The sequence below is a fragment of the Mauremys mutica genome, chromosome 2 (genome assembly GCF_020497125.1).
Source record: "Mauremys mutica isolate MM-2020 ecotype Southern chromosome 2, ASM2049712v1, whole genome shotgun sequence".
Lineage (NCBI taxonomy): Eukaryota > Metazoa > Chordata > Testudines > Geoemydidae > Mauremys > Mauremys mutica.
Window position 1 is genome coordinate 150,362,747 of NC_059073.1, and position 25,536 is coordinate 150,388,282.

The window sequence follows — 25,536 nt, forward strand, 5'->3', positions numbered from 1 at the left end:
AGAGGAAGGAGTGACTAACGACATTTACCCAGAACCACCCGCGACAATGATTTTTGCCCCATCAGGCACTGGGATCTCAACCCGGAAGTTCCAAGGGGCGGGGGAGGCTGCGGGAACTATGGGATAGCTAGGGAATAGCTACCCACAGTGCAACGCTCCAGAAGCCGACGCTAGCCTCGGACCGCGGACGCACACCACCGAATTAATGTGCTTAGTGTGGCCGCGCGCAATCGATTTTATAAAATCTGTTTTACAAAACCGGTTTATGCAAATTCGGAATAGTCCCGTAGTGTAGACATACCCTGTGTATAGCTTCAGCCCTGGTCCAGCAACTCTGACCCCAGCAGCCTGTCAGCAACACTCCAGCTTCCACCAGCCTTCATTACTACTTGCAGGGTGACTCCAACACACTCCTGGGTCCCAAATTTTCCCTAAAACATGTGTTCTGTACTGTCCAGCCCTTTCTGTGACAGTTCAGATATTTAAAGGTCCATTGGCCCTGTAAAGGGTCAATATTCAAACAGTTTGCTACTTTAATTGGAGTTACCCAACAGTTCAGTTTAAACACAAAACGCTTGATTAGTTTAGATTAAAAACAACACAAGTTTATTTAACTATAAAGATATAGGTTTTAGGTAAATACAAGTATTAAAATCAGAAATGGTTACAAGAAAAATAAAGATTAAACACTTTCTAGTAGCTAAAACTTAACAAGCTAGACTTGATTCGAGGTAAAATCCTTATCACAGATTCCCAGCAACATGGCTAACCAAATTCTCAGGTCGTAATCTTCTCCCAGAGTTAAAGTGCTGGTTCCTTTCTCATCTTAGGGGTGTCTGAGTGTGTGAGAAAGAGAGAGAGAAAGAGAAAGAGAGAGAATGAATGTGGGGTGTTTTGCCCCTCTTTTATAGTCCAGTCATTCTTTAAAATGCATTTTCCTGAGGGGATACCCCTAGATAAAATTCATTCCAGCTGCGAGGAAGGAAACATGAAGTCTTGTGGTGAAATAGGTTCCACGTGGTTATTTGCTAAAACGCAGATTCATCTGTTCCTGCTCACTTTGTTGCCAAAGAATGGCCACTTGACAGGTGACTGCCAATCAGTTTTGATGACTTTTGGGTAGAGGTATCAGCTTGCCCTTGGTCTTTGAGAAACAGGCTTGGTAAACACATTTTACTCATCATTTCATCTTATATTCATAACTCCTAATATGCATTTTGTATATACATTACACAAAGTATTAATGATCAGTGTGCTCATTTTTAAATGATACTCTCAGGGCATAGTTTGCACAAAGATTATTACAATAATGTGTAGGGTATGAATACAGAAGTGATATCAGTCACAGTCATATTAGGCAGGGAGATGGAAATAACCTTCAAAAAGTTATTATGGAAGGAATGCAGAGGGTCATTGTAGAAGGGGATAACCAGTGAGGGGATGGATGGATGGTGTATTGCAGATCACTAGAAGGTCAGCTACTGAGTGATGAAATTTAGTGATGGATTGTGTAGGCATCTCAAAATTCTGCTACGTTGTCAATATTCAAATAGGAATAAGAGGATTTTACTTACTGAATTAACCAACCTAATAACTTTACTTCTGAAGTGGAATATGCAAAAGACCTGCTGAAAGCAATCACCATCTTTTATTTTGAAGGTTAGCCTCTTTGCTCACAGAATGGACTACAGCACAGTCTCTTTTTATATAAAACTGGCTTAATCAAATGGAGAACATACTGCAAGGAATACATCCTACACCGACAAAGGAACAGACCAGATAACCCAGTATAGATGGTCTATTTCCCCCTTTCTCATTTTTATAGTTAACTCATAATTGGGGTGGTTTGGAGTAATACAATAATTGAAGCTACAGAAAGGAAGGATGCTGCACGATGGCTTTCTTAGGTGCAACAGAGCTGCTAACTGGCAAAAATAAAACATGAACATTTGTCCATTATCAAAAGGATACCTGAACACCAGTGCAAAGAGCAAAATATTGCCCAGCTGTAAATAGAGTTTTAATGGGAATGGGACAGTATTTATGTGGTTTTTCAGAAAAAAATGTAATGTGATCATGAATCATTAGGTAATCTCATTCTGAAATTGTCAACTTGGATAGAATGATTACTTCCAAAAACTTTAAAAATTATATAAATGCCAGACCATGGACCATCTACTACATGAGAAATTGATTGTCTTGTTAATCTTTAGAACAAGATATATGAACATACTACAATTGGTGTATGTGCTATATTATGGATTTCAGTGTTTTAATTTAAGTTTATTTTCTTCAGAATTGATAGTACACTGCAAGCCTTTGAACAAAAATTCATTCATTGTCAACATTTAACTATTTCCAAGAGCTGTATTATAGTAGCATAAAAATGCAGTATATCATTACAAAAAGCAATGCAATAGATTACTAGCAGGTTTCATCCACAGATATCTTAAAGCTTTTATCAGTACAGGTAACGTATATGTCAATTAGTATAGTTTCTAGAAGTCTTACTCTAAATAGTTATTTCTAACTAAGAGACAAATACAATCAGTTTAGAGCCTTTAAGAGCTCTCTGTGGAATTCTGGCTTCTGAAGAGTCTTTATGAATGCTCTGTAATTTATTTTTTAGTACTCATATCATATGAAGTATTATACTTTCTGTACTATATCATGGAAATAATTTCTGATGCATTTGGTGCAGTTAATGTGAAGCATTCAAGCTAACTTTTTTTTTTTAAAAAAAATCCATTTAAGCTAAATCTTCAAATTCACTACTATATCCATGCCATATTATTCATGGATTATACACAATGCTTTTGTTTTGGATCTATAATTATCAATGCCGAATCAATAGTACTATTTCCAGAGCTGAATTTGTCATTTTCTCCAAATAGACTTTGACAATGAGCTTACAATAAGAAATAGTATAAAAGATTTTTAAAATATTTTTTCTGATCCTCTGTAAAAGTGTAACACTGCATGAACATCTTTTCATTGGCGTAAGGAAACACTACATGGCTTGAACCTGTGCCCCATCTACCTGCACAGGCCCAGCTGTGTAAACTGATCTTAGACATGCTCAGTAAAAGGCTGAGATCTATCTCCCGATAGAGAAGCTTTCTTGCATTTAAACACATCATGTGTCATATAAATCTGTCACTTCTGGTAACCATTTCATTTTATTTCTGGTTTATAGAACATATGGCATATGGTAAAGAGGAGACATTTTCCTTAGCTAAATTTATTTGAACATAAAAAGGCATCAACATTAAGAACATGGTATCACCAGTCATCTTCACAGGTGAAAGTAGTTGGGCAGAAGATGTTTGTGCTAATCCACTCCCCAAGGATAGCGGTCTGGATCCTCAAATAGTGTACATCAGCATACCCTCATTGAAGCCAATGGAGCTATGCCCATGCACACCAGCTGCGGCTCTGGTCCACTGGAATTGTCAAAGAAAATGAAGTAGTCTAAAGACGTAGGCTGAACAATTATTAAAGAAAGGAAGCGAATAATAGACATGTAACAGTAGGTCCATAACCAGTCACATAAAAGTAGGGAGACTATGGGCACATCCAGGACTGCTCTCAGGCAAATGCTGAAATACAGAGTAAATACTTCTAATATGCAAGAAATAAGAACAAGATTTTAGAAGAAATGGGATCCCTAGCTGCCAGTGGGAATTAGGTTCTATTTAAGGAATACTGTCAATTTAAATATCACAAGCCTTCTTTTTTAAAAAAATCTTTTTTCACAAACAGCACCTGAGATTTATAGTAACTCCAAAAGATTGCAGAACAATTATTTTTCAGACTGTTTACTTTGTAGATTAGACAACATTTTGTGTATAGTCCATTTCAGACTCTGTTTAAAGTTCATTTATGACCCATTCATGCAAACACTTATGTACATGAGTAGTCCCGTTAACTTCAATGGGAGTACAACTTACTCACATGAGTGACTTTACATTAAATGTTTGCAAAAATCAGATCCTTAGTTAGTTTTTCCAGGTTATGCATGTCTTTCTTGTAACCAGCAGTCAGAACCAATAAAGTATCTTATTACAGCACTTCTGTCTGAAATATGCAATTTCCCTTTCTACAATGAGAGACCATAGATCAACTTTTGTGAGCTACCAGAACTTTGGGAAGAATAAATGAAAGAAAATAGTTTGGTTCAAATGAAGCCAATGATTGGTCACTCTGACTAGTGAGTCCAAGCAGAGAGAAAGCGATTGGCCCAGGCTGTTAAATAAATAGGAGCAGAAAGTGTGTTCCTTCCCACCCCCTCACCCCCATCCTTGCAACTGAAAAAAGGTCAAACCATTTCTGTTACTCTTTTAAAGACATTTTCACCTTGGGGCAGACATCAAGTTAAAAATTTCAACATGAAACTGAATATTTCAGAAAGTGACTAAAAACAAAAGGTTGGAATGGAATCACTTCCTTAAAAAAAATTAATTATAGTAGTCACCGCCACTCTAGTTATGATCAGCAAGTGTTCTTTTTAAAGAAAGTATCTTTTTTAAAGAAAAGCTTTATTAAAAACAGAATTTACTGAACCATTAATAATACATATGCTGTGAGTGACATGAAAAGGTACTGAACGCTACTTAAATGGACCTTACTGGAGATTGTTTTATTACTTTTCATATTTGCTGTACAGTACACAAATATTCTAATTTAATACAACTATTGCCACTTCATTGTTAAGACTTCATTGTTGTAAGAGGCATTTTCAAACCCCATCACCACCATATTTATCCCCTAAAATACTAATTTCTCTGAAACTTCACATGTTATGGGCACTATAAACTGGGTAGGGAGATAGAGAGTGGTGAAGTATGCCAGTTGGTTACTGAAAGGATCCTTTAATTCAGAGACTTTCAAATTAGGGAGGGGAGGTACGCCCTCCCAGGCGGTGTACTAAGGAACATTGATTTTTTGGGTGGGGAGGCAAGACTTGTGATATCAGGCAGCTTGTGCCAGCCTGCACTGAGGTCAGGAAAGAAATGTCACCTCCACCCTGAATCACCTCAGTGGGCCAACCAACCTGTGGGTCAGTGTCACCATCTGATGTGACCATGCCAATTCCTGCTCTTGGCAGCCTCCATTCCCAGGGCTGGCTCCATCCTCAGAGACCATCACACATGCCTTCCCCCACCCTGAAAACTTGAAGTGGGAGGGACAGAAGGGCAGGTACTGGTTCTGCCCTAGCAGTGCTTCATGGCTGCAAGGTAGAAGCAGACCACTGATGAGGAAAGCTTGGCTGTGTCATTGGTAAGTATCTGTATATTTGAAACTTACAGGTGTAGGTAATTTAATTCAAGTTGTGTTATGGTCTCTGTTAGGTTTATGAGTAGGCTATCAAGCATACTTTTGCATGTGTCTATATTAAGTCTGGGTTGGGGTGGGCGCAACCAAAAATAGTAACTCAAAGCAGAGGCTCAGCTCAAAAAGCATCTCAAACTGCTGCTTTAATTGTTTATTTTCAGGCTGACAATTGGGGGTTTTGCCTTTTAAAGATATAATTTTTGTAAAGATAATGTAAGTGCTTAGAAAGTGACAGCTGGGTTCCATTAAAATAACTTGAAGTTCAACCTTTTCTACGAAGGCCCCATCTTGGAATTGTATGTGGGCAGCTGCCCAGGCAGAGCCCCACCAGCCTCAAGGGTCTACCTGGCTGGAACAACTGCACAATGGGGGCCTACGCTTTTGTTTGTGACTAAGTGTATCTGCATTTCTTATTCTATATTTTAATTTAAGTTATTCTGGCATTAATTATTAAAATATAATTAGAGAGCACTTTAATACATACTTATGTACTGTTCTTCAAATACACAAAACTGCTTCTGATTTTTCTCACTCAAAGATGCATGATTACTTCCTATGCTAGCCATAGTCATGGGACTTCAGAGTTATGAGAAGGTGCACTATTGACATCAAAAGCATAGTAGGTAAATTCTATATTTGCACATGGGACAGGGAGGTTTCAGAGAACAGTTTGCTACTAATCAAACTAATGGATTATGTTCATTTTTGACATGGAAAATTGAAGTCGGGGAGAAGGAGAGCTGAAGTTCAGAACTCATTCAGGGAAGCTAGGTTAACTATGAAAGCCCTTATAAAATGCTGTATATGTATACATTTGAATGATTTAAAGTGTCTCAGCCTTACAGTTTGTGGCTGATGAGTGATGAGCTAGAAGATGGAGATGTACTGAATGAGTTAGTTATTTATATATTTTCTCTTAGGTCATAAAGACTTCCTGGGCTATTTTAAAGTAGTAATTTTTATTAGAATGCTTTCAAATAAAAATAGTACATAAAAGTATATAAACCATAAACAAGATATAAACTAAAAGTATTACCTATATTTTCTAAATGCATTATAAAAAAATAGAAATAAATTTGACAGCCTGGCTTCTCTAACCATATAAGAATGTTTCATTGTTTAAAAACCGTGGGGTGTAATTCCGTCAAATCTAACACAAGTGTCCTGATTCTGATCTCACTTATACTAGTGTGAATCAGGAGCTACTCCATTAAAGTGCAGATAGCTACAACCCTGTAGAACTGGTGTCAGAGGAGAATCAGTCTCAAGTTTGGGGAAAAACATGGCCAACCAATAACGTAACAGGCACAAAGTTTATTTTTTCCTATGTAATTTTTTATTCCTAAAATAAGAATGAAGATACTGGACATATACTTTTGTAAAGGATACAAGATTGATGTTGAGTGGAGGGCAGCTGCATTTGAAACCAAGAGAGCAAGGTTCAAAGCGCAGCAAGAGCAAATTCCTCAGATTAAAGGCATTTATCAGATTAAAGGTACTGTGCAAGGTGTGCAGTCCCATCAGTTTAATACAATTGCTACTGGTGATATTTGTGTGAAAAAGACTGCTGTGCTGTTAATCTTTTAGCACTATTTCAGTCAGGGCTTCCCTCAGACCAGTAGGGGAACTTGAATGCAGCCAGGCAGGAATTTACATAGCTGTGAATGTTACTTTTAAAACTACATTTAGATGAGGGGACACCCAAGTTACAAGTTATAAATAACTTCCCCAGTATAGATAACTACTACATACTTCCTAAAGCAAACACATGAAAAGCTGGAATATAGATAGTCATGAAGGAGGCATTGGATCATATGACTGATATCCTCGTAATGCTAACTGTGAGAGTTTGACAGCAGCTGATGAAGTGCAGAACTTGCATTTAACAAGACAACTCAGGAATCACGGGGTAAAGTGTTTCATGTGATGATATATTCTTAAAGAATCAATTAATGATTTGACTAATTTTGGAATGGTTAAAACATTATATGAGTTCAGCATTCCTTCTACCTAGAAACAACATATCCCAGAAGAAAACTGAACAGCTCAGACAGATTAGATTGTGTATTTGCATAATTGATATTTATGCAAGAGTAAAAGCAAATCCCATTTGAAATAAAAGTAAAAGGCCCTCACTGAACACAATGCTTGAAATACAGGTGTGTTAGATTCCAATAGTCTTGAGGAAAAAACAGGGGCAACCTCAAGAAAATAACAAATATTTTTCTCCTTGATCTCTCAATCATAATAATGGTTATACATAATTCACATCATGGCAACTACCAGTGCTGGAATCTCCATATCTGCCTACTACTTTTCACCATTTTGAAAAAAAAAATCCATTTGTGTGTGTAACAACAGGCAGAGTAGGGTGAAGGCGCAACTGTAAGCAGCATGCTCCCCTTAGGAAATGATTCACAGTGAAGTATGCAGAAAAGAACAGTTACTTATCCTATGGTAACTGAGATTCTTGAAGATGTTATAAAATCTGGAAGAACTACAGTTACTGTAGGGTAAGTAACCATTCATTCTTCGAGTATGTCTCAGCATGGATTCCACTCTAGGTGACTGGGAAGCAGTACCTTCTCTGGAGGGTGGGAATGAAGAGTTTCATCAGCTGCTTTAGTCAAATAACGATTGAAGCACTGCTCTCCTGAACTTGGCATCATACCTTGCTGACATATCAAGGGCGTGATGTTTGTCAAAGATGAGTGGATTGCACCACATTGCTGCCTGGTAGATATCAGATATTAGCATGTTTTTGAAGCAGGCTGACAATGCTACCTCTGCCCTGTTGGAGTATACCTTGCCATTCTGCGGGAGAGGCTCACCTTCTCTTTGACAGCAGGTTGAAATACACTGTGTGATCTATTTAAGATCTATTCTCTGTGACAAAAATGGCTTGGCCTTTTGATAGGCTGGATACAGTAACAGCGTCAAGGAGACAGTCTCTGGGTATTTCTACACAGCAAAGAAAAACCCGTGGCTGGCCTATGCCAGGCGACTTGGGTTCGGGCTGTGGGACTTTTTCTTTGCTGTGTAGACTTCTGCACTTGAGGACACTATGGGGACTGTAGACATACTCTAAAAGACTCTGTCCTGTTAAACTAATAGAGCAAGGCTCTGGAAATGTCCAAAATTCAAATCTTCTCTCCCAGTGTTGAGGGTGGCTTTGGGCAGAAGACTGATAGGTTAATTGATCAATTTAAGTTAAATTTCAACACCACCTTAGAGATGACCGTAGGGTCTTGCCTCAGCACAACCTTGTCCCTGTGAAAGGTTGTGGAGGTCAGTCAATGAGGACTTGGAGCTCACTGACCATCCACACTGAACTATTAAACTTAGAGAAGAAAAAAGCCCACACATCTTGAGGTTAAGATAATTTACTGAGAAAATGACAGTGGCTGAAAAGGAAGCTCCATGAGCTTTAGAAGAACAATATGTAGGTCCCAAATTTGAGTCATGTCTTTAACAGGTGAACAAGTATGCAGGAGGCCGTTGAGGAACTCTGATGCCACCTAGTGTGAAAAGACCCAGGACACCTATGCTGCCTGCCAGCTAATACTACTATTAGGTGGACCTTGAGAGAACTAAATGCCAATCCAACATGTTTCAAGTGCAGCATACGGGACTGTTGCTATTGGGACCGCTACTTATTCCAGATTGTACCGAACTACCCATATGGGGAACTTTTCGCATTTTGAGGAGTATGTCTTCATAGTAGATGGCTTTCTGCTCTGTATGAGAATGTCTTGAATTTCTTGGGAGTAGTTTCTTCTGACAGTAATGCTCAACCAGCCAATATCCATAACTTTAAGTGTAATGACTTTGGGTCTGGGTGCAGCACCTGACCATTGTTCTGAGTTATGTATGGGAAGACTAGGAGATGGATCTGAGGGTAACTGGACATTTGCAATAAAGTCCAACAGCCAGAATTGCCTCAGCCAATAAAGAACTATCAGGATCAGCATGACCTTGCCTGTCTGAAGTTTGGACATTTGGTGCTGTCCTCTATGCTAAGATCTATAGAGGTAGTTCCCAGTTGATGGAATATTAGGTCAATGATGGACTGGCACAACGCAACCACTCACAGTTTTTACTGCATGTCTACTTAAGAAGACTGCCAAGTTGTTGCTGGCTCCTGGGAGGTGCAGAGTCAAAGGACTTAGCCCATGGAGATGAGTCCATATCCATAGCCCAGTGGCTTCCTGGCAGAGAGGACTGTTTATGTAACTCATTGTGGATGTGTTGTCTTTCAAGATCTGCACAATGGAGTTCCACAGATCAGGTAAGAATGCTAGAGCATCAGATGGGCCTGCATGAGCTCCAGAACATTAATAAAGGTTTTAAGTCATCCTTGGCCTAGGTCCTCTGCATCTGCAGGTGGTTCACATGGGCTGGCCTGCCCCTTAGATATCCATGATCCAATGTAATTGTCAGGGAGGAGGCCAAGAACAGAACCTCTTGTTTGCACATTCTCTGGATCCAGTTGCCACCTGAGTTCTGACAGGACTTGGGGCTGGGATGTTATTCCTGCTCTTGTGATGCTAGGATGAAGAGTACATAGACCATAGCCATAGATACAGGGGCTATGGTTGTAGTCTAGTAAGTGGTGTCACATATGTAAATGTGACCAAGTAGCCCCAGACAAGTACATACTGTCATTATTGGCTCTTGTCAGCTCTATCATCTGTGATGAGGTAAGATCACATCTCAGTTTACAAGGAATCCTAGCTGGGAGAACAAGGAGACCACATACTCAATAGCTGTTGCAGTCTCCTGCGAGGACCTGTCTCTGACCTGCCTGTCACTGAAAGTTGTGAATGCACTTTCTCCTTACAAGTACTGCTACCACTACCAGGCATTTCATTATTACTGTTAGTGCTGTGGAGAGTCTGAATAGCAGGACCTGGTCTTGGTAATGATTGGCCCCCACACTGCATCTTAGGTATTTTCTGTGTGCCGGATGGATTACCATAAGGAAGTATGCCTCTTGCAATTCCAGAGTCAAAAACCAGTCTTGAGCTTTAGGGATGAAGAAGGAAGGGTGGGTAGAGGATAGGGAGTAAAACTGGATGGTGTAACCATGGATAACCATCTGTCCAACATTATGGCTGACCACGCCAACAAAATGGGGCAAAGCAGCTTCCAAAGGTTAAGTGCTCCAAACTGACTATGTTATGGTTCACGACGGTCCTGTCAAATCTGCTGACATGGCACAGATGTGGGTTGCCTTGCTGAGGAGGAGGAGGAAGAAGACTGGCAACCCCTGTTGTACCTGTGCCTGTTTTTCGAAGAATAATTGAGCTTTTTGACATGGTGAGATGGTTTCCTCTGCCTCATCTGGATTGATAAGGACATGGCTTATGTTACAGGGCCAGACTGTAGATCCCTAAGGAGCACAGGGTAGGCTTAGAGTCTTGGACCGTAGAGTGGCATCTATATGTCCACTAAACAATTCCATCCCTTCAAAGGGCAAGTCTTTGATTGTGGCCTGCACTCCTCTAGGAGTGCCTGAAGCCGGGAAGCCCCTCAAATAATCATTTTAGTAACCACAGATTTTGTTGCAGTGTTGGAAGTGTTCACTGTCATTTAAAGGGCCTTTATGACAACTAACTGGCTCTCCTTTGAACTTGTCCTCATTTTCTCATGTTGGAACTTTGACAGGAAGAGGTGTTCTCTCTCTCTGGTCAGAAAATTATATTTAGCCTGAAGTGCATGGTTATTTGCCACCCGTGCTTGAAGGGAGACTGCAAAGTAGGATTTCCTCCCAGACAGGTGAAGTTTGCTTTGAATCCTTGTCGGTTAGACTGCTCTTTTTGGAGTTGGATTTCTCCTTCTCCACTGAGATGGCCAAGAAAGACATGTTGGGATGGGTATAGAATTACTAGAATCATTATATATTATATATATGGATGGGTTTTGGTACCATTTGTCTACCTTTTTACCAATGGAAAATGTCAGAGCAGGTGCTTGCCACAGGGCCTTAGCAAAGTCAGGTAGTCCATTTACTGGAAGGGTGATTCTGGCTAGGCTTGAAGTTGTCAATACGTTGAACAACTTACAAGTTTCTTCTTGCATGACAGACCTCTCTCCCTCTGTTTCTAGTCTGCAATTCTCACAAATAGTTCTCGAAATGACTTCAAGACATCTGGTGCCAGTACTGGTTGTCACAGTTTCTGAGGTGACTGTACCTTTGATCTTTCATTGACTCCATGAGGGAAGCCTATTTACATGTCAGGCCTTTAGCCATCAACATTCTCAGGGCAGGATCCCAGGATCCTCTCCCTCCAGAATGGGAATTTAGGCTGAAGATTTCTGCAATCTACTGTGATGACCTCAGCAGATCTGACTTTAGTTCAGCACCTGCAGTCCCATTTTATCAGGGGCAATGATAGAATTAACCAGTGACTAGCCAACCTACTTAAAGAAAAGTACTATTTACTCAGAACAAAAGTAGAGAGAGAATTTGAAAACAAATGGGTTATTTGCATGCCTTGCTTACCAGGTGACACTCATTTCACAGAGACTGATCAGAATAAAGAATTTCAGGCCCTTTCCACAAGCAATGTCTCTTGGCCGCAGTTTCCTTATCAGTTCTTGGATTGAGTATGAAAGTGACCTCTCTTCCTGTGTCTGGGTGGTCATTTTATACAGTTTTCATTTCTGTGTTTGTCAGGCTTTTTAAAGCAGCTCAAACCAGTGCTTTCAATTTTCCCAGGTGATGAAACTTCTTCAGACGTATTATGTGCCTTAGGGATTTGCATTAATTAAGCACCAGAAATTATAGTTCCTGCAGGAAACCATTTAGCTATCCCACTGAGTCAGGAGTATTATCCCATAAAGATGCATATAACATTTATAAAGTTTGTACAATATCATTTGAATATTCCATGTGTCCATAGCATGTCACACCAGTGTCACCATTTCATCAGGTAACCAAGATGAAAAGGTGGCAAGGTAGGACAGTGTTGTTGCTCCTCTGGTCCCATATCTGGCAGTTCTAGGCATTTTTCCATGTCTGGTGTTGGTGGGCTGGACAGGGATGCCATGGGGAAGTGCAATCTCTTCTGCTCCCTGGAATGGGCCGGAGATCAGGTCCTGGAACTGTGTGAAGACAGACCCCAGTTAATCCAACTGACATACCATAAGAATACAGCCAGCTTGTCTGATATCGGCCTGTCCAATGTCATTCCTGGTGCTGTTGTGACTGAGCCTTGTATGGATAGCCCCTGCTCTTTCTAGTCTCACCCATGGATCTCAGGAGAGAGGGTTCTCCGCTCAAAGAAGACAAGAATGTGTAATGCAGTGATGGACAAGATCAGTAAATATCCTCTAAGAGCAACAATGGTACCATAACTGTCTTAGTACCAAAGTCATTCTAGATTCCTCCAGAGACACATCCTGTGGGATCAGACACTCCACTGAAATCATCATCAATGAGATGATGGTAATAAATATGGGTACTGGTGGAGAAGTCATTAGCCCTTAATTCCATTTGGACCTCAATGGCTCTCTCCCTAGAGTCCTTGTAAAGTCTTTTCTGATGGGTAGACACTGAGCTCTGTCATGAGCCTCTTTCTTTATCCTCCAGACAGCATCTATTGGTGCCAGACTTTGGTATTAGATGCTGGCTGCAGTGCCAGTGGTATCTGCTTTGGCACTGGGCCTTTGTTCAGTACTGGAGTCTTTTCCACACTGGTGTTGATCATTGTCTATTGGATGGAGCACTCAGAAATATTCTTGGGCCTGGTACCTGACTCATTTGGGTCTGAAGAGATCTTTATTGATTTTTCTAGCAAGTGAGGCTTCAGTCAAGAGTCTCACAACTTCCAAGTCCACAAAGAGAATGATGAGCATGCAGAGCATCTATCTGGTACATAACATTTCTCTGATGCCTTCCTTTAAGGGATTAGCCCATAGTCTTCCATGATAAAGTACCCTGTACTGGGATGATATACAGATGCATCATCAGAAATCTGTCCAAAAAAGATCAAGTTCAATCACTGCAGATTTCCATAGGTAAAGAAGAAGAGTTTTGAAGTACTCTAGAAAGTTTTAGCTGAAGCTAAAGCCTAGCAAGTCAGACACTCACTAGATTCTACCTTACTGCCAATGAGCAGTAAAAGGTCATGGGTCTTGTGCCTTTGATGCCCTTTATGGAAGAATAAGTATACACAGGGCACATATGTGGCCCTGATGGACACTGCTATTCAAAAGGCTCCAATCTTGTGTGCATGGGGCACACACGCACCTAGAGAGGGATTCTCCAGGCTGATACATACTTAAAAACGTTAATATTGATTACCGGGTATATTAGTGCTAACTCCCAATGTATTCTCCCTGTTCTACTATGTAGGGATAAGAAAATGCAAATAGAGCTTCACAGGCAATAGGAGCTAAGACTACTAGCTTGGCTATATTGCCACGGGTAAGAATGAAGAGGTTGGAGATGAGTGCAGAAATAGAGTAGCACTACGCATTTGTCCAAGGATCCAGAGTTGGGAATCAAGATTTCCAGGGAACTCTAGCCAACTGTTCATTTTTGGGGCTTGTCCCCTTGAACTACAGACAGGTAAACCCTTTGACAGCCCATGGCATTCTTTTGGGTCTCTTGGGACTATGAAATCTGGTCTCCCTCCTGAAAACTGTATAGCATAGGATAAAAATACACAAAAGACCAGATTTCGAGGGGTGGTGGGGGACCAGATTTCACAGTCCATGATGCAGTTTTCACGACCATGAATTTGGCAGGGTCCTACTTATAAGGCTAACGTTTTAAAGAAATTATCTGTAGTTTCCATTATCCACTACAATACCAAATTTCTCCATATTAAATCCATATCACCTAACATTCCATCTAAAATGAAGCATTCAGAAACGTCTGTCACAGCCACAGACAAAGTGACACAATAATTTCAGGATAGTGTTATCCCTTTTTTCCTTAGATACATTTTATATACTTGTCTCAGTCTACCGATTACTTGCTCTTTCCCCCTAATTGTGTTATGGAATCATTCCAGGAGCAATATGTAGTAAAGAAAAAATAGTAGCAAACATATTAGATATGTCTCATGAATAAATGTTAATATTCATTGAAGACCAATATCACTTTTAATATAACTCCAAAGAAATAGATATACTCGCCCTTAGGAATTTAAATGTCTGTTGTTGAAGTATTATTTGGTCTGTTGATTAATTTATTAGTAGTTTACCACAAGCATTATGTGTAAATTGGGATTTCCCTAGTGTCTCCACTGTGAATATTAAGAGTTTAATATAGTCCTTTGTGGGTTGCGTGTGACACAGAGGTAAATCTCTCTTTTATAGGTTTATTTAAATACTAACAGCATTCTGCTCAGAACAACAAATATTTACAGTAGAGTTACTGAAATATTTTGCTGCCATTTCAGGTTCAGGTCTTCCTTTGTAATTTTTTTTTTATTCCACATTTAGTAACACTCCAAAGACTTACCCTCTTTAATAAAACTTTGGGCATTCATGTGTACTTCTAAATAAGGCATACAAACCAAAGACTAACTACTACACAAAGGCCAGGTTCTGGCTCTGAGCAAACCTTCTGCAGACAGAGGTAAATCAACTGTGGAGTGAGGGGAGAATGTGGTCTTACATTTAGACCTCAGCCACGGACCATAATTAAAAGTGGAATACAGCCCCTTCCACAGAATGGGTTTGGCAGCACTGAGCCAAAGTATATAGAGAGTATTAGTCACCACAGTATCTAATCCATTGTGCTGTAAGGTGATTGCCACATTTCACACAAGAAATGGCAAGAAATTACAGTAGTGGAAAAAAAATGATTATTGGGGATCATTTGTGTTTAAGACAGTGGAGTTTGCAAAAAGATCTCAAAGCACTTGAGATATAAGGCACTGTATATTGGTACACATAACATAGCTTATGTAGCATTCTAGGCACCTGGGTGTCATTAAGTGGCACAATCAGATTTTAAATAAAACTAATATAAAATATTATAATTAGGTCCAGTTTTCCTCCAGCTAGTATATAAAAAACAATTAATAGGTAGTCCCAGAAATACTTGTTGAATAACCATTAAATACTTGTTTAACCATTAGCATTGTCATTTATTCATGGACATAAATCCATTATTCATGTTATAAATCTGGCCTTTGAATTTTATACAGTAACTGCCTCCTCCAAACACATTAGACACCCTGGAAACCACTTTGTCAGTATATTCCCGTGAGAATATGAAACATTTAGTAATTAGCTAAATGTAGCTATTTTCTCAGTAGATCAGCACAAAGTTCTTTAGCACAGGTTTTTCCTCAGTTCTAACACAATGGGAAAATTCATAGTATAGAGACATCTCAAACTTACCTTTCCCCCTTTCCAATAGCATGCCAATCTTTATTTCTTTATCTGATTGATTGCATTTCACCTATAACAAAAGCAAAGTCAGAAAGAATAGCTCAGCCACAGGAAGATAGTATAGTATTCAAAATAGCCATATTAGAAAAATGTTAGGGGTTAAAATGGTCAGGTTAAATAAGACAAAATTGGAGTCCTGACTCAACAATTCAAATCCATGATTTGTAAGCCAGAGGATTTAAATTCAACTGATAAATATGAAGCAGAAACATTTATCCACCAAGCTACTCAGTCTTTAGATAACATCTATGGAAAATTGCATGTGGTAAATGTGATCAAAGAACTCCCTTGCTGTCCCCTGATTGCATTCGAAAAATATGGAGATTTTCAAGTAAACAATAAAATACGTAAATAGAATGAAAGTCTTAGGAATTCCCTCACACCTTAACTAGTGGAGGTTCAATACAGCCAAAATTGCAATTTTCATACTATATGGTACATTGTTTTAGTTAAACCACTTTGGGTTAGGTTTCAATAAGCTGTTCTATGTGAGTATCTACTGATAGCCACAATCTGGGACTTTCAATTTACTTCACTATAAACAAGACAAATTGTAAAAGGGCCAAAGAGGATAGAATAAAAGGTTTTGTTCTTATCAAGACCTACATGCATGCAAAGTAACAAGAAAATGTGATGAAATACTATGTATTTGATTTAGTTTTTTAGAAAAGTTGTTTTCATAGTGAAGTTACACTAACAAAAAATCTGTTGGTTTGAATTAAAGAATAAAAGCTACACAGAAACTAAGAAACCTTAACCGACCCCCATAATTTGAAACAACGCTATTGGATTAGCCTTGAGAAAAGGTTTATTTCCCCTCCCTTATTTTCTAATATGAGAGATGGCATGCTAAACATAAACATAAGAAAGGCCGTACTGGGTCAGACCAAAGGTCCATCTAGCCCAGTATCTGTCTACCGACAGTGGCCAATGCCAGGTGCCCCAGAGAGAGTGAACCTAACAGGCAATGATCAAGTGATCTCTCTCCTGCCATCCATCTCCATCCTCTGATGAACAGAGGCTAGGGACACCATTCTTACCCATCCTGGCTAATAGCCATTTATGGACTTAGCCACCATGAATTTATCCTGTCCCCTTTTAAACATTGTTATAGTCCTAGCCTTCACAACCTCCTCAGGGAAGGAGTTCCACAAGTTGACTGTGCGCTGCGTGAAGAAGAACTTCCTTTTATTTGTTTTAAACCTGCTGCCTATTAATTTCATTTGGTGACCCCTAGTTCTTGTATTATGGGAATAAGTAAATAACTTTTCCTTATCCACTTTCTCAACATCACTCATGATTTTATATACCTCTATCATGTCCCCCCTTAGTCTTCTCTTTTCTAAGATGAAGAGTCCTAGCCTCTTTAATTTTTCCTCGTATGGGACCCTCTCCAAACCCCTAATCATTTTAGTTGCCCTTTTCTGAACCTTTTCTAGTGCTAGAATATCTTTTTTGAGGTGAGGAGACCACATCTGTACACATTATTCAAGATGTGGGCGTACCATGGATTTATATAAGGGCAATAATATATTCTCAGTCCTATTCTCTATCCCCTTTTTAATGATTCCTAACATCCTGTTTGCTTTTTTGACCGCTTCTGCACACTGCGTGGACATCTTCAGAGAACTATCCACGATGACGCCAAGATCTTTTTCCTGACTCGTTGTAGCTAAATTAGCCCCCATCATGTTGTATGTATAGTTGGGGTTATTTTTTCCAATGTGCATTACTTTACATTTATCCACATTAAATTTCATTTGCCATTTTGTTGCCCAATCACTTAGTTTTATGAGATCTTTTTGAAGTTCTTCACAATCTGCTTTGGTCTTAACTATCTTGAGTAGTTTAGTGTCATCTGCAAACTTTGCCACCTCACTGTTTACCCCTTTCTCCAGATCATTTATGAATAAATTGAATAGGATTGGTCTGAGGACTGACCCTTGGGGAACACCACTAGTTACCCCTCTCCATTCTGAGAATTTACCATTAATTCCTAACCTTTGTTCCCTGTCCTTTAACCAGTTCTCAATCCATGAAAGGACCTTCCCTTTTATCCCATGACAGCTTAATTTACGTAAGCGCCTTTGGTGAGGGACCTTGTCAAAGGCTTTCTGGAAGTCTAAGTACACTATGTCCACCGGATCCCCCTTGTCCACATGTTTGTTGACCCCTTCAAAGAACTCTAATAGATTAGTAAGACACGATTTCCCTTTACAGAAACCATGTTGACTATCGCTCAAGAGTTTATGTTTTTCTATGTGTCTGACAATTTTATTCTTTACTATTGTTTCAGCTAATTTGCCCGGTACCGACGTTAGACTTACCGGTCTGTAATTGCCGGGATCACCCCTGGAGCCCTTTTTAAATATTGGCGTCACATTAGCTAACTTCCAGTCACTGGGTACCGAAGCAGATTTAAAGGACAGGTTACAAACCTTAGTTAATAGTTCCGCAATTTCACATTTGAGTTCTTTCAGAACTCTTGGGTGAATGCCATCTGGTCCCGGTGACTTGTTAATGTTGATTTTATCAATTAATTCCAAAACCTCCTCTAGTGACACTTCAATCTGTGACAGTTCCTCAGATTTGTCACCTACAAAAGCCAGCTCAGGTTTGGGAATCTCCCTAACATCCTCAGCCGTGAAGACTGAAGCAAAGAATCCATTTAGTTTCTCCGCAATGACTTTATCGTCTTTAAGCGCTCCTTTTGTATTTTGATCATCAAGGGGCCCGACTGGTTGTTTAGCAGGCTTCCTGCTTCTGATGTACTTAAAAAACATTTTGTTATTATCTTTGGAGTTTTTGGCTAGCCGTTCTTCAAACTCCTCTTTGGCTTTTCTTATTACACTCTTGCACTTAAGTTGGCAATGCTGAACCAGAGAGTGCCCCCACTGTATCCCTCTTTTTCTCCTAACTTCGCCCTCCTCCCCCCAACTGCACTTTTTCGTTTGCTTTAAAAACATATCTTCACCTATCTACTCCAGAGAGCTGGGGGGGGGCGGGGGCACACGCAGAATCAAGTAGAAAACAGACCACTTATAAACCGAACCCCCTGAGGTTATGCTAATGAGGGGGTGGTAGAGTACATACCTATGCAGCCACACTAGCATGGGTATAGACAGCAGTATAGCCAAGGAGGCACAGCTTAGGTGAGTAAAGACATGCCTGAAGCTTATAGGTGGTGGATATCATAGGCTGGGGGGGGCTAAGCCCCCCCACCACATTCCACTCCCAGGCCCCTCCTACAATTGTTGCCGCTCGTCTGTGGCCCAGGTTGACTGGGCTGAACCACTTGTCTGGCGCTCTGGGGTCGGGGGGGGGCAAACCCTTTGCCTGGCGCTCCAGAGCTGGGGATGCTCGGGCAGCCCAGGACTGGGGGCCTGGCAGCTGTGTTGGGGGTGCTGTGGGCTCTGCAGTGGAGAGGAGGTAGAAGTGGAGAGGACAGGGGCTAGTCTCCCTCAATGGCTGCTTCACCCACTGCCCATGCTGAATATTGTGATATATATGCAAGTGCATACCCAATGCACACTCTATTTACCCAAGTTGTGCCTCCTTTCTACACTGCTATGTTTAGCAATGTGGTGCCCCAGTGCTAAAACCTTTCCCCTCCACAGGAAAAGACTCCCCTAGCAGGGAAGGGTTCTGGCAGTAGAGAGGCATCAGGGAAAGGTTTGGGCAGCTCCCCACTGCTGGAGCACTTCCCTACTGCAGGGAAAGACTCTGGCAGGGAAGAAAAACTCTGCCAGCTCCCCACAGCTGGAACCCTTCCTTGCCAGAGCCTTTCCTTACTGCAGAGAAAGACTTGAGCAGCAGGGAGCTGCTGATGCTTTTGCCTGCGGTCTCCCCTCTGCCATAGCCTAACACTGATACAAGTAGCTACACACCACAGTGAAGACACAGCAGACTTTTCACCACAACATGTAACTACACATATACTACATGCTGCTGCCAGTGGCTTGTTGTGTAGATGTAGTGATTATGGACTCTCAATAGATGAGATTGAAAGTTACCTGCTATTCCAAGCCCAATTTTGGAGTCCCTTTCTAAACATACTCTCCACTTCCATTTTTTGGCATGTGGGGCCTGTATCCTTCAGAATATGTTTTGCCTAAATTTTAAGTCATTGAGACAATCCTTTATTCAGATGTGAGTCAGACAGTGGGGCCTGGGCAGTCATGGCCTGTGATTACAGCAAGGGCCAGGCCTGTGGTTAGAGCAGGAATCAGAAGCCAGGGACAGCAGCCCAGGTGCCAGAGCTGTGGGTTAGAACTGGAGTCAGAAGCCAGAGCCAAGGGTCAGAGCAGGGTTACCTGGAGTGAAGCAAGTTTGGATCCCAGGCAGAAACAATGCTGGGAAGAAGCAGGCCCAGGAACTATCACAGACATGGACAAATGCTTTAACTCTGAGCAGCTGAAGAGTCTGCTGCCTCTTCCCACTTGCCAGGTAGTATAGCCAATCAGGCAGCGTACTACAGGCCAGCTATGCTCATTAGGTTGCCTGGAGACTGGCTGTTCTGCAGGCCCTGCTTAGCAGTGTGAGATTCAGGGAACAAAAAATTCTGTGTGGCTGTAAAGATGGCTGGGGTAGTCATGATCCCAGTACAATTAAGCCCAGTGCACTTGGATGTTTGTTGTCATTTTAATAATCTTCACAGGTTCTCAGAAAACAGTAATGTGTCCCAGTTAATTTCTTTTTCACTGGTGAGAGTAGAGCTGCTCTTTTTGTGACTGGTTGGAAAACTGGAGCTAAACTGTCGGTTAGAGTTGGGAGTTTGTGTTCTTCCTGCCCCCCACACCCCCCCCTTTTTTTATACCCATCCTAAACTCTGTGCAATTTACACGAAGCAAATCCAGCATTTCATAGAAGAACATTAAGATATTTCACAGATTTAACAGATTATAATATTAATAAACATTCACCACAATGTTCATTTATCAAGAGACATGACATATTTCATGACATATATTTGAAAATTTGTGGCGATCGGGGAGGTCCCAGATGATTGGAAAAAGGCAAATATAGTGCCCTGTTTAAGAAAGAGAACCCAGGGAACTACAGACCGGTCAGCCTCACTTCAGTCCCCTGGCAAAATCATGGAGCAAGTCCTCAAGGAATCCATTTTGAAGCACTTGGAGGAGAGGAAGGTTATCAGGTACAGTCAGCATGGTTTCACCAAGGGCAAGTCATGCCCAACCAACCTAATTGCCTTCTATGATGAGATAACTGGCTCTTTGGATATAAGGAACACAGTGTCTGTGATAAATCTTGACTTTAGCAAAGCTTTTGATACGGTCTCCCACAGTATTCTTGCCAGCAAGTTAAAGTAGTATGGGCTGGATGAATGAACTATAAGGTGGATAGAAAGCTGGCTAGATTGTCAAGCTCAACAGGTAGTGATCAATGGCTCAATGTCTAATTGGCAGCCAATATCAAGCGGAGTGCCCCCGGGGTCAGTCCTGGGGCTGGTTTTGTTCAACATCTTTATTAATGATCTGGATGATGGGATGAATTGCACCCTCAGCAAGTTCACAGATGACACTAAGCTGGGGGAAAAGATAGATATGCTGGAGGGTAGGGATAAGGTCCAGAGTGACTTAGACAAATTGGAGGATTGGGCCAAAAGAAGTCTGGTGAGATTCAACAAGGACAAGTGCAGAGTCCTGCACTTAGGAAGGAAGAATCCCATGCACTGCTACAGACTGGAGACTGACTGCTAAGCAGAAATTCTGCAGAAAAGGACATGGGGATTACAGTGGATGAGAAGCTGGATATGAGTCAACAGTGTGCCCTTGTTTCCAAGAAGGCGAATGGCATATTGGGCAGTATTAGTAGGAGCATCCCCTCTATTCAGCGCTGGTGAGGCCATACCTAGAATATTGTGTCCAGTTTTGGTCCCCCCACTCACAGAAGGGATGTGGAAAAATTGGAGAGAGCCCAGTGGAGGGCAACAAAAACGATTAGTGGGCTGGGGCACATGTCTTACGAGGAGAGGCTCAGGGAACTGGGGTTATTTAGTCTGCAGAACAGAAGAGTGAGGAGGGAATTTGATAGCAGCCTTCAACTACCTGAAAGGGGGTTCCAAAGAGGATGGATCTAGTCTGTTCTCAGTGGTACCAGATGACAGAACAAGAAGCAATGGTCTCAAATTTCAGCGGGGGAGGTCTAGGTTGGATATTAGGAAACACTATGTCACTAGGAGGGTGGTGAAGCACTGGAATGAGTTACCTAGGGAGGTGGTGGAATCTCCATCCCTATAGGTTTTAAGGCCCGGCCTTGCACCCTCAGCAAGTTCACAGATGACACTAAGCTGGGGAAAAAGATAGATATGCTCAGGCAGCCCTGGGGACAGCCACATCGGACACTGCTGGAGTGGCTCTGCAGCCAGCTGCACTGGCCAATGCTCTGGCAGCCCTGGGCAGCTGGCCACGGGGACCACCCAAGCAGCAGCCAATGTGTATGATCTCAGGGCTCCCCCACACCTGGCCAGAGCGGCAGTGGGCCCCCTGGGGCTTCCGCTCCCAGGACTCCCTCCCCCCCCGTGGCGGGCCCCCAGGACTCCCCTTTCGGCAGTGTCAGAGCACTGTCGGGCTCCCTGGAGTTCCTCTCCCACAGTGTCCCCCCTCCCCCAAGATTCAATCACGACTATTTATAGTCAAAGTCCTGGACAGGTCATGGACAGTGATTTTTTGTTTTTTGCCCATGACCTGTCCAGGACTTTGACTATAAATATTCATGATTAAATCATAGCCTTAGTTATGATGAACCTGACAGGGGGAAGGCAATATCTTATTACAAATAATTTATAAATTTATAACCTTAAACTCCAACAAGAAACTTATTGCCAGCCAGTGGAAATTCCTGAGCCCCAGTGTAATATATTGTCTGTGTAATGCCATGGTTAATAAGCAGACAGCCACATAATGCATTAGTTTTGTTTGCTGAGTGGCTTAGAAGTGTAGCCCCATGTACAGGATACTATGGAATCTCATCTCAAGGCAGCAAAGACATAGATAACTCTTGTAATCAGAGCTGGTCAAAACACTTTAAAATTAGATTTTTTTCAAAGAAAAGGGAGAAGTTTTTTGCAATTTTCCCCCCTAATTTTTCAACCTGTTGCAAGGGTTATGTCTGCAAGGGGAGCTGGAAAGGACTCTGTTGCCATGCTATCTGCGAATAGAAAAAAAAATTCTTAGCCACAGATATTTCTAGGAGACGTATACAAACTAATGCCACACAAAGGCTGTGAATTAATGTTGCAATCAGATGTGCCAATGCAATCCTTTTCGGGGCACTTTCCCCCAAGCCAACACCACTCTATTTTGTCTGGACTTATCTTCAATCACCTCACCTGCATTCAGCTGCCAATCTCATACAGAGAGTGGGTAATCATTTATACTACTCCAGCCAGAGAAGATGAGATGGAGATATTGAGCTGTGCCTCTGACTCTGAACACTGACTACACTGCAGCGTCCCTGCTACTAACGTTCTCAGCAAACTTAGAAACACTGAAAAGAAGGAGCGATTAATAGGGCGCTACCAAATTCATGGTCCATTTTGGTCAACTTCACAGTCATGGGATTTTAAAAATTGCGAATTTCATGATTTCAGCTATTTAAATCTGAAATTTCAGTGTGTTATAATTGTAGGGATCCCGACCCTAAAAGGAGTTGGGGGTGTGGGGGAGTGGGTGTCACAAGGTTATTATAGGGGAAATTGCGATACTGCTACCCTTACTTCTGTGCTGCTGCTGGCAGCGGCACTGCCTTCAGAACTAGGCAGCTGCAGAGTGGCAGCTGCTGGCTGGGAGCCCAGCTCTAAAGACAGAGCCACCACCTGCAGCAGCAAAGAAGTAAGGATGGCATGGTATGGGTGGCCAGTGAAGCCGCTACCAGCAGCCTCCGGTGGAGGTCCCCATGCGGGCGGCCAGAGTAGCTGCTTCCCCAGCAGGCCGCCACAGCTGGTCCCACCCCCACCAGCAGCTCTCAGGTGTTACCACCTCCCAGCAGTGCCCCCCCCCTCTAAGCAGCGGCCCCTCCAGATGCCCACACACACACCCTCTGAAGCGACCCCCAAATTTCATGGTACCCTAGGCAGCTGCGTGCTGCATACACAGCAGCACCAGCCCTGGTGACCAGCCCTATCCCTCGTCCGGCCCTCCCCATTCCACCTCTTCCCCCAGCGGGGGTGTGGGTCCCCAGACAATCCCTCCACCCTGCCTCTTACCCTTCCCCCCTGCTCTGCCCCCAGCCCTCCCCCATTCCACCTCTTCCCCCAGCGACCCCGCACTCAGCGTCAATGGCGGGAAGCAGAGCAACCCAGCCCCAGCCCGCTCTACTCCACCAGCTCCCAGCCGCGGCGCTCCGCTTCCCACCACTGGTGAGTGTGGGGAAAGGATCTCCCCCCCCTCACTCACCAGTGGCGAGAAGCAGAGAGACGCAGCCCCAGCCTTCTCCACTTCCCTTGCCCCGGCCCCAGCCATGTCACTCAGGTTGGGAAAGGACTCTCACCGGCTCTCACCGGCAGGAGCGCCGCCAGCTTTTTTGCCACCCTAGGCGGCGGAAGTCCCCGCCCCTGAAATGCCGCCCCCAACAAAGGCAGTGGAAGGTCCCGCCCCCAAAATGCCACCCCCGAGCGGGGAAGCCGAAGATCCAGCCACCGCGGTTGCCACCCCCCAAATGTTAGCTCCCTAGGCGACCGCCTAGGTCGCCTAATGTGTTGCGCCGGCCCTGCTCACCGGTGGCGAGAAGCGGAGCGCCACAGCTGGGAGCTGGCGGAGTAGAGTGGGTTGAAGCCGGGCTGCTCTGCTGCCTGCTGCTGCTGGTGAGTGGGGGATCCCTTCCCCCAAGCCCCTTCTCCTGAGCGACATGGCTGGGGCCAGGGCAAGAGAGTGAAGCAGGCTGCTCCTGGCCCCCCGCTAATCCCCCAGCTCACTCCGGGCCTGTGAGGCCCCCAAAAGTGGCCCCCCACAGCTCCTGCCTCCCAGACCCTGGGGGGAGGCCTAGGGCACCCAAATGACTAGAGACGGCCCTGACTTTTACTAAAAATGCCTGTGACTAAATCATAGCCTTAGTTAGAGTTGCTCTACTAGCCACTAGATGTCACTAAAGAATAATAGTCTAACAAAAGCTTTATTTTGCATTTAACTTTGTTTTAAAATATATACTTTATATTTTATAAAAGATATAATAAATATAGATAAAACTTATATGATATGTTTTAAGCTAATATATTTAGTGCCTGAATACAAGTGTAGAGGATGCTGCAGAAGTTTGCTAATGTAAAGGAAAAATAGCAAAAGGCTCAAACAAAAATACGTAATCACAATTTACGAACCATGTTGGAAACATCACTCATAATAAAAAAATAATAATATATAAGGAAGACTTGTGAGAGATCACCTAATACACTGGGAAAATATTATACAATAAATAAGAAATCCTGTATGCGTGGATAAGAAATAAAGCCATGAGTTTCTTACATATACTGGGAAAGTTCCTTCCCTTTCCTCAGGAAAATATCTCCTTTCCCCCAATTTCTAGGAGCATGTTATTTTGCATAATAAAAAGCCTAATGTGTTTAGTTGGGTTGGAGGTTTGCAGACACACATCACGCATTTAGCATGTGCTAATCCAGCATTTCCAACCCCCACAATCCCTGGACTCTTCAATCTCTTCTATAATGATTAGAGTCTTGTTTAAGCACAGGAGACTGATAATTTGTTACTCTCTGTTTTCCTCCTCCTCTTCCCTCTTCCTTTAAACCCGGGGGGGAGGGGAGGCAGAGAG

At 42.3% G+C, this 25,536-nt stretch overlaps 1 long non-coding RNA gene across 1 annotated transcript in view; it reads right to left on the reverse strand.

Moving 5' to 3' along the window:
* Nucleotides 1-720: 720 nt before the first annotated feature.
* Nucleotides 721-25,536, reverse strand: part of LOC123365303 — a 43,063-nt gene continuing 18,247 nt past the window's right edge. Inside the window, exons 3-4 of the long non-coding RNA XR_006577525.1 lie at nucleotides 15,697-15,757; nucleotides 721-836 (exon numbers count right to left, since the gene is read on the reverse strand). This is a non-coding gene — a long non-coding RNA (uncharacterized LOC123365303). The remainder of the gene's footprint in view (nucleotides 837-15,696; nucleotides 15,758-25,536) is intronic.